Here is an 11,133-nt window from a genome sequence, read left to right on the forward strand (position 1 = left end):
CAGGCGTGGGGGCGGCTGGCAAAATTTGATCATGCAACGCGCACCACTAGAGCACACATGAACGGGGACAAACCAGGTAGGCTGCTGGCCTGGCTGTGCAGGCGCGAGCAACCAAAACACCCAGTGATCGCGATAAGAGACAGGGAGGGAGTGATGAGAACAACCCAGCACTCAATAAACACCACCTTTGCTGACTTCTACTCCACACTCTACGCACATGACACCCAAGTACTACTGACGGACATACAAGACACCTTGGAAGAGATAGGACTCCCCAGGCTGACTGACCAACAGCGGGACTCATTAGAAGAGCCCCTTACGCCTGAGGACATCACAGACGCTATTAGATCCCTGTCCACATGCAAGACCCCAGGAACGGACGGGCTACCCCCGGAGTTCTACAAGGCATACGAGACGACACTGACCCCACTACTACACGAGGTATTCCAAGAAGCCTACGAGACGGGAACCTTACCCAAGACCATGAGGGAGACGCTAATAGTCCCGATTCCCAAGCCCCACAAGCCAACTGACGAATGCGACTCTTATCGACCGATAGCTATGCTAAATTACGACAGTAAGATACTGACCACTATCCTGGCCAAGAAATTATCCAAAGTGATAGGTTGTCTGGTCCATGAGGATCAGAATGGTTTTGTCCCTGGCCGCAACACAACAGCCAACTTGAGGAGACTACAGCACATTATAGCGCACACAGAAGGAAGCCAGGAGCACATGGCGGTATTGTCTTTAGATGCCATAAAGGCATTCGACTCCATCTAATGGGAGTGGCTGATAGAGGTGCTAAGGGAGTTCGGATTCGGGGAAGGTTTTGTGCGCTGGATCAAGGTACTGTACAATGATCCAACAGCCAGGGTAAAGACGGGCAAATGGGTATCAAGGGAATGGAACATACAGAGAGGCACTAGACAGGGCTGCCCCCTTTCGCCCATGCTCTATATCTTGGGGCTGGAGCCAATCGCAATCTATATAAGGAAGCAATTCTGGGATGCTGGGATACGGTTGGGAAGGGAGCACCACGTTATCTCACTATATGCAGATGATGTCTTGATCTACCTGACAGACCCAGAAAACAATGCCCCTACAATTTTGGAAGTGCTACGCAACTTTGCTCGCTACTCAGGGATACACTTTAGCATACGTAAGTCATGCATGTTTCCACTGGCGGGCTTGAGGGGGGTAGGAGTAGATGACCTACCGCAGGTTGGGGTGCAGTGGCAGCCCGAAATGTTTAAATTCTTGGGGGTCAGGATCAAACACACACCTGAACTCACGCACGAACAGAACACACTGTTGGTATCTCATGGGCTCCATAACTCGATGAAATTCTGGTCTAGGCTACCACTCTCAATGATGGGCAGGGCATCAATAGCAAAGATGATCATACTGCCTCGATACCTATACATTTTCCAGACCATTTGTCACTACATCAGACCACCTTTTTCCGAAAGTTGGAGGCCCAGATCAAAGATTTCATATGGGGGAAGGCACGTCACAGGCTGGCACTGAATATCCTTACCCTTCCGCATGATGCAGGGGGCATACAGCTCCCGGACTTCGAAAGGTACTACCTGGCTGCCCAACTCAGCCACGTTACCAAATGGCTGTCGGATGAGGTCACCAATGAAACCAGCCTACTGAGTGATTTCGTCAAACCCATATACCTTAAGGAAATAATATGGGCGCCTCGGGATCGAACAGGTAGGGCCCCGATACTAGCTGCATTGGGTAGACAAGTATGGGAGAGAGTTAAGGCCGTCACACACTTGAGGAAATTCCATTAATGGCAGGCATGAGAATGACACCAGCTGATGTCAATAGGCTTAGACAATGGGAGGGTCTGGGTATATGCGCTTGGGGGGACATGTATGGGGATGGGGAATTTAGGGAGCTGGAATCACTGCATGAGATAGAGGGCCTACCTATGGGGCAATTTCTATGGTACCAGAAAATTAAGCACGAGGCGAGGGTGAGATGGACTGACTGGCCAGAGGAACCAGCGCCGACCCCACTAGTGACAGAGATGTACAATCTTGGTGACGGGTGGAGGCCAGTGTCGAGAATCTACGCGCAGCTAAATGACAGGCCCAACCCCCGCGGGGCCGTACTGAGGGCCAAATGGGAATCGGACACCGGAGGGGAGATCTCAGACAATGACTGGGGAAAGGCACTGCAATACCCAAAGGCAGTGTCCAGAAATGCCAGGTTCAGGCTAATTCAAATAAACGTCCTATATAGAACATATATGACCCCGAAAAGGGTGGCAAGCTTCAAACGGCTTGCGGAGGCGCACTGCCCATGGTGCTCTAATGATGAAGCAGGCCTGATACACATGTTCTGGGGGTGTGCAAAGGTAGGCACCCTATGGGCCAACATCAAACAGTCATACAAGAAGGGCGGAGTAAGTAGTTATGAGTGGACGATGAAGGAATGCCTGCTGGGCATGTATCCCAGGTTAAGCAAATCAAAGCACATCGTACGGGTGATGGACATGGCATGCATACTGGCAAAGAGAGAGATAGCGATGTCGTGGAAGTCAAAAAAAGGCCCCCAATATACGAGATGGAGGAGGGAAATGGAGCGATGGACTACCGCAGAAACAGAAGCATGGGGGATGGGGATCGCCGGAGATGAGGGTGGTACTAATGCCAACTTTGATGCATGGAAGGCCGTGGTGAGAGATATGTTCCTACCCTCCGATGACATGCCCCCGTGAACCAACAGGCGGGACGAGTGGTGCATAGTTGCACGGACTGCGAAGCTCATATTGCAGTAAAGTAGGAGATGCCACACGATAGGGCAGATAGTCTACCCCACCCGCTTCCCCACCGAATGGACATGGACAGGCCATCAGGGGGATCCAAGATAATGTAATCGCCACACTCGTTCAGCATGAGGACAGTTCAAGCTTTTTCAAATGCTGTTTTGTTTAGTTTGTTGTTGTTGTTTTTTGAGAACCAATTGAATACGTTTTAAAGTTGTAAAATGGCACAAGGAATCTGAGGGGGGGGGGGGGGTTTGACGATGACGTAATGATAATTCCAAAATGCCAATAAAAACATTTTAAAATAAATCACTACTAGTGATGCTTTCCTTTATAGAACCTTGGGAAAAGATGATATTTGAATTATAAATAGTACACTGCTTAGAATGTTCCCGTTTGTGCAAAATATATCTAAGACATGTTCACTATAATATACTCTCAGGCCGATTCATGGAATTAATGTGCGCTGAAATTTTCGGCGCAAGCGTGCGAAAGCGTGCAAATCGCAGTGCAAGTGCGAAAATTGCAGCGAAACTCGCGCACAGCAATTCATGGAGGTCCGTGCGCGTGTAAATCCCTGGATGTGCACTAAAATTCTGCGTGGCGCACGCTGGCGCACAAGTCTCCAAACAGCGTGCGCTAAGCGCACAGGGAATGCGCACATCGCGCAGTGCACACAACAAAAGTAGGCGGCACAGGGGGCGTAACACGCGGAATGGGGAACAACATGTGAAAATGTGGGCGGCACGGGGGAAGTACAGGAGGCAAATGCAAACAAACAAGCTCAGACGCCAAGAAGAATATACCGTTCCTAGCAGCAGTGGTCATGGGATACCGCAGGAGGAGGTGGATAGTCAGGCCCAGAATTTTTACACCCAGAACCAGCCTTTTTGGGATGCCTGATGACCAGGTATATGGGAGGTACAGGTTTCCACCTCACATAATACTCGACCTGGTGAGTGAGTGGGAGGATGACCTCACATCACCCACCCTGTGCTCCCAAGCACTCAGCCCTCCGGAGAAGGTCCTCAATGTACTGCACTTCTTGGCCACTGGATCATTTCAGCGGACAAGTGCTATAGTGGGGGGGGGGGTGTCACAGGCCATGCAGTCACGCTGCCTACACCAGGTGTTGGCCATCATGACTGCACGCCCATCAGTCCGCAGGCACATATACCTTCCCAGAACACCTGCAGAAAGGCAGGCTGCCGTCCTGGATTTCTATGGGGTGGCACAATTCCCCAAAGTGCTAGGTGCCATTGATTGCATCCATGTGGCTCTGCGTCCCCCCAGGGCATCTGAGCACATCTACAGAAACCGCAAGCACTGGCATTCCATCAACGTGCAGGTAGTATGTGATGCCAAGGGAATCATCACCTCAGTATATGCCAACTATCCAGGGTCCACCCACGACAGTTTCATTTACATAATGTCAACCCTAAACCGGGACCTATGAGCTGGGCGGCATGGCGATACATGGCTGCTTGGTGAGTATAAATGCCACTGCACATGCATGCATGTCAGATACTGAGTAATGTCACAACCCCACTAATGATACCCATCACCACCTCCACAGAGGACAGTGCCTACCCTCTGAGCACCCACTTGATGACGCCAACTCGGAACCCCACCACGCCACCCGAGGTAAAATACAACACAGCCCATATTGCAACCCGGGGCATAGTGGAGCGCACATTCGTAGTGCTCAAGTCACGCTTTCGCTCCCTTGACCGCTCTGGTGGGCAGCTGTTATATGCTCCCCCAGTAGTGTGCAGGATCATAGTGGCAGCATGTGTCCTGCACAACGTTGCAACACGCCGGGGCCTGCCGGTGGACATGATGGTGCCCCCACATCCCCAACCACATGCACGCCCGCTGCGCATGGGAGGGGAAAGGGCACGTGGTGAGACAGCCTGTACGCAGCTGGTGGCTAATTACTTCACATACAATCACACCCCTGTGGAGTGCACACAGCCCTGGCCCATACCAGCTGACAATCAATGATGATGACATAAGGGACACTCAACTGTCACAACCATACCATCCTGAGATTGGTCACCTGGAAGTGTTACATTGTGTGCATCCCTACCTACCCATACACCACCAATGCTGTGTCATCAAAAGACATACATCTATGCTGCTAAATTCATTACCCCCTTGCTAAATACAACATGAGAACAGCGCCATGTGACCCAACCCCTCCCCAGCTCCACCACCAAACACACCATGTCATGTCATGCAATGTGAAAGCAAACAAAGCAATGCACAAGACCTGACACAAGTGTCACAAAGAACACTGTCCCTAATGGAAACTGCCCACACACAATATGCTCCCAGTAATGTATAACTAACAGCACACATTACCAAATACGTACCACCAACACAATGCTGCAACACACCATGGAATAATGCAAAAACATGACAGTGCTAAGTTCAAGTAGTGGTAGTCTTACAACCTGAATACGCCAGCACATCGACCCCTTCCAACTGTAGAGTGTTGCTGCCACGCAAATGTCTCAGTGTACTGCATACAACATGAACTGCAACTGCAAAGTAGACGGCCTTGTGAAGACATGAGGAAGAAACCTTAACATTAGGAGGAAGACATGGATGCACAAGCACTTATCAATACACCATGCAGTGTACAATACAACAACAATATCCACTAGGGATGTCTACACAGTATTGACTACAGACTGCCCACAAAGCTCATGGGAGCCCAACGTCACTGTGTAATTCACTGTCACTTTGTCACACCCTTTGCAAGCCCATGGAAACGGGAAGCAGGAGGGGTGTGTGTCTCACAAACCCAAGCATCTAACCCAAACTCAGGACAAGCCTGCATGTGCCCAGCCGGAATACAGTGTATGTCGACGGGAGCCACACAAGGCAACACACTGTAAAAAAAAAAAATCCAAAATCAAAAATGGCCATGTGAGGCCTGGGGGAGGGAACCCAGGAGGTTCAAGGACAGGGTGCACACCAACATCCACCTGCGTGGATGTTGCGAAAAAAAACAACCTCCTTGGGCTCATGGCCTGCACGGCTATGCCATTGTGGGAGAACTGCTGTCGCTCTGCTCATCCTCTGCTGCTGCATCAGGAGGCGGTGGCACTATGGGAGGCAGCCCACGCAAAGCCCTGGTATGGTCCTCCATGGCAGCAAGCATGCGGGTCTGGAAGGTCTGATTCTGGAGGATTAAAGTGCGGAGATCCCCATGCAGCACATCACGGGTTGCCTGCATTTCTGCACGCATGGCCTCGCATGATGCCCGGATCTCCTCACGTGTTACATGCAGCTCAGCTGAGAACGAACGTGTGAGCTGCTCCAGCTGCTGTTCTGCCCTTAAATTACTGGAAGCCTCAAGTTCAACCAGAGTCTGCCTGAGGTTATGTAGTTCTACCCTCAGGGCTTCCCTGTGGCCCTGGGACTCTATTGATATGGATTCGCACAGAGTCTCCAGTGCCGCCCGTCTGTCCCTGTTGGACGCCAACATGTCTTCCCTGTGTGATTGGCAAATGGAGTCTGTTGCCTGCTGTTGTTGCTCCATCTGCCTTTCAGGGGGATAATGGAAGTGGCCACCTTCTCCATTGCCTGAGCCATAATTTCTACTGATGCTGCCTGTTGGGTTGCCATACCGTACATGGAGTTTTCCCATGCAGTATTGCCTGGTGGCGCACGGCAACTGCGTCGACGGGCAACACACCTGTTTGGGGCAAGGCGATCTGCACCCTGCTGTGCTGGCACTGCCTGAGGCTGCAGGACTGCATTCCCCCTCTGATCTGCTGGCCCAGGTACAGGATCAGATGTTGTGGAGTGTAACCACCAAAGGCAGACTTACCAACACTTACATCCCCATAGAGGGTTCTACCCCTGGTGCAGGTGGGTTGGACAGAACAGAATCCCTGCCAGAAACAATTACCTGCGACGGCACATAGGTCTCATCATCTGAATCAGCACCTGAATAGAGGTCTGGGGAGGTGCACCCAGAAGCACCCCTCTACAGAATGGTCTGCAGCAAGATTGGGTTCTCACCCACCACGACACCACGTCCTACACTGGTGCCCGGTCGTGCCTGAGATTCCTCCTGGGTCTGCACCATTTCCTCAACCTCAACAGCACCAAGTGCATCATCACCTGCAAAAACATGAAAGACAACAAATGGAAACAGGCATGAGCACCATAGCACACACATAGGCCGTGACAAGCCAGAGATCCAGTACATGATTTACACATGTCCCACATGACTATAACCCTGCCATGCATGCACTGTCAAAGAGTTGGAAGTGGAGTCAAAAAGGCAGACACTGGGGAGAGCAAGATGGAAAAGCAACACATTTGCAGCATGTTGGGTAGCACTGGCATCACACATCAGGCTGTGAGTGGCATGTCCAATACACATACATGACACATGCTACCACACAGATGTCATGTAGCATAGCCACGGTAAATTACAAAACTACAGCAATATGTCAGTGAATGAGTACTGTCACACATCCATATCACATCGACATGATGCGAATATTGATGCTGAATAGTGTTTCAAAATATGCATGTGCCACACACTGAAACACATCCAGTGTCCAATAACACAGTCATTGTGGGCTGATCAATGGTTGGTCACTTTAACATTACAGGAAACATCTGTCATCTTCCACATGCACACAGGCCCTAATAAAAAATGTCTGCAGCCCAATACTCCATCGGCCTGAATGGTGTAATCATTACCATAACCAGGTAAAAATAGTGGCCTAGTGTGGGCTGTAAACAATGACCGAAGCATAGCACATATGTTGCAATAGGGCAGAATAATGCGTAGCAAAAATGGGAGAGTGGAAACAAAATGGAAGCAACTGGGTGACCCATAACACTCAGGAGTACACACCCTCACCTGGCACTCAATCAGAACCTGTCACCCAAACAACATACACATGGATTACACACACATGCATGGGCACTCACCGGACAATGCGTCGTAATCAGGGAGATCTCCCACACCTTGGATCTGTTCCTCTGTGACGAAGGTCCCAGCAACAGACTCATGTTCAGTGAGTTTGTTGTCCTCTTGTGGAGACCCACCGCCAGTCACCAGAGTAGCGGCATGATTTGAGGCCAGCTTGTTCTTTGCTCTGCGTTTCAGGTCATTCCACCGCTTGTAGCAATCATCAGCTGTGCGCCTCACAAATCCAAGGGCACTTATGCGGTCCGCGATGGTCTGCCAGTGTGCCCTACGTTGACCAGGTGTGGTCTTGCATCCTGCAGTCACCAACATTTTGCGGCTATGTGCCGACACATAGCTCACAAGTGCATCAAGTTCGGGGTCATTAAAGCTAGGCTTCCTTGACGTGCCGGACTTTGCAGCTGTGTCTGGGGTCTCAGCCTGTAGTGCCAGAGCACCCTTCTTCCTCTTCTTCAAAGGTGGCGCAGAGCCTGAGTGGCTTGCGCCGCTCTGGTCAGTAGGGGCAGAAGCGCAGGTGGACTGGGTACTGGGAGCGTGGGAAGGCACAATGACCAAATGTCTTGGTGCAGGCATTGGCTGAAGTGTGATGTTGGCTGGAGCAACGTCAGTTTGATGAACCAGGACCGACACTGTCCCGGCTGGGAGACTCAGAGCTGGGGTGGATAGAGCTGCAGCTGCCCCTGCAGCCTCCCCACCCTGCCTACTTGGGGCAGCAGATGATATCGCTGCCCCATATCCACGTGGCCTGGTGACACCAACTTGCACCGACACACGTGGCAGAGGGCCATCAGCTTCAGTGCCAGGGAAGTTGGTGTCCTGGTGGAGCAAGTCCTGGGGCAGTATGATGCCCTCTTTGGAAGTTTGCCCGCCGACAGTGAAGGACGGACCAGGATCTGGATGGACATCGTGACTGCCATCAACGTGGAGAGGGTGGCAGTCTGTGACTTACAACATGCCAAGAAGCGCTGGGAGGACTTCAGGTCCAGGACCCTCAACAAGGCCCGGCGCCTCTTGAAGGCAGCGGATGCCAAGGGACACCGGGGCTACCTGTCCGACCACCAGATGAGGGTCCTGGAACACATATGCCCAGCGCTCCACGTCCAGGTCCTTGAGAGGCAGGCCCGTCTGGAGTCGAGCGGTAAGTGTACATGCATACTGATTGGACGCTGTGCATGTGGTGGTGTGCCAGTAGTGTGCAGGTTGCACATGTGTTTTCTTAGGGCCATGTAGGGATGTGTATGAACAGGGGCGTGAGGCTACCACTTGTGTGTCCTCTTAGGTGTGAGACACATCGATGGTGTATCTGTTGGTAAGCATGCTGTGCAAATGCAGGTGTGGGAACACACATGCTTGAATTTCTGTGTATGTACTTTGGCATGTTGTGGTGTCACACATGGATGGTGGTTCCTGCTGCATGTATCGGCACTGTGTACATGTGCATGTGTGTGTATTTGACAAGTGTGCAACTGTGATGCAACATGGATGCACGTGACAATGATATGTAGAAGGCTGAATGCCAGATGTGGCATGTATGGCGATCGCATCACTGCGACAGTTGGAGGAGATGTAGACATGCATGTAAGTGTGGTGGCGTGTGTGCATGTCTAGTGCACTCCCTGTGTTTCATGTGATGTCAGGCTCACCTTCGGCTGTTCATGCTGTTGTATGTGTATGGATGTTGCTGCCTGGTGCAATATTGCTGTGGAAATGCTCACGTGTGTGAGTTGAAATGACATGTGTCGTGGAGTGTGATGCCATGTCTGAAGTTTGGCTCATGCCCCGGGTCTCCCCTGTTCCCTCACCCCCGCTCATGCCCCGTGTCTCCCCTGTTCCCCCACCCCCCGCTCATGTCCCATGTCTCCCTCCTTCCCCCCACTCATGCCCCGTGTCTCCCTCCTTTCCCCCCACCCCCGCACATGCCCCGTGTCTCTCTCCTGTTCCCCCCACCCCCCGCTCATGCCCCATGTCTCACTCCTTTCCCCCACACCCCGGCTCATGCCCCGTGTCTCCATCCTTTTCCCCTACACCCCCCACTCATGCCCCGTGTCTCCCTCCCGTTCCCCTCCACCCCCTGCTCATGCCCCGTGTTTTGCCTGTTCCCCCTCACCCCCTGCTCATGCCCTGTGTCTCGCCTGTTCCACCCCACACCCCGCTCATGCCCCGTGTCTCTCTCCTTTTCCCCCAACCCCCCCGCTCATGCTCCGTGTCTCCCCTGTTCCCCCTCACGCCCTGCTTATGTACTGTGTTTTCCCTGTTCTCCTCACCCCTCGCTCATGCCTCTTGTCTCCCCTGTTCCACCCCACCCCCTGCTCATGCCACATGTCGCCCTCCTTTCCCCAACCCCCACTCATGCCCCGTGTCTCCCCTGCTGCCCCCACCCCCCGCTCATGCCCTGTCTCCCCTGTTGCCCCCACCCATCGCTCATGCCCCGTGTCTCCCCTGTTCCCCCCACCCCCCGCTCATGCCCTGTGTCTCCCTCCTTTCCTCCCCACTCCCCGCTCATGCCCCGTGTCTCCATCCTTTTCCACCCCACCCCCTCTCATGCTCTGTGTCTGCACTGTGCCCCGCCACCCCCCACTCATGCCCCGTGTCTCCCTCCCATTCCCCCCACCCTCTGCTCATGCCCCGTGTTTTGCCTGTTCCCCCCACCCCCTGCTCATGCCCTGTGTCTCCCCTGTACAAAAAAAGGAATAATCAGGATGAAGAAGATCCTACAAGTAAGCCAGTTGTGCCGTGCATGTATGTTTATTTTACATTGACACAGTCCTTTTTTAGTTCATTCAACAATTTATTTTACAGGTCTTTCGATAAGCACGAAAGTTTTTTGGCATCAAACGGACAAAAGTGATTGTGAACGGTGGTAACACGGGTTAAGTGTCAACCTCTGATGTATTGAGGTTAAAACTCCACACTGAAGTACATTCCCTGTATAGATGTGATAGAGAAAGAACTATCAAGCAGGGAAAGTATACCTGAGGCTTGAAAATGGCCCCAGGGTTAGTTCACACAAGGTGTACACAACAGATATTTACACAACATACACAAGCGGGAAGATACAGTTGTGTCACGGGGATCGACACAGGTGTGTTTCGGCCAAAACATGGCTTGATTGAAGCCGGTCTATATGCTGGCCTTCGTCAGGAAAGGCACCATTGGTGGTGCTGTCCGTTGATTCTGCTGCTCCGGTGGCAGTGGCTTGCTGGGAAATATCCTCACGTGGTTGAAGGATAGTGTGTGCGTGATTGCACTTAGGAATATGCCTGAGAGTGCTTCAGGCCGACATCTCTCGGGTTCCCGCTGACTGTGAAGGGCCACAGTGGGTCCCAGATCGCAGTATGTCTGGCGTACCTCTGTATACGGGGTCCTCAGCTCGAAATGAAACTCCCCT

The sequence above is a fragment of the Ambystoma mexicanum genome, chromosome 7q (genome assembly GCF_040938575.1).
Source record: "Ambystoma mexicanum isolate Mex_15411 chromosome 7q, UKY_AmexF1_1, whole genome shotgun sequence".
NCBI classification, from domain to species: Eukaryota; Metazoa; Chordata; class Amphibia; order Caudata; family Ambystomatidae; genus Ambystoma; species Ambystoma mexicanum.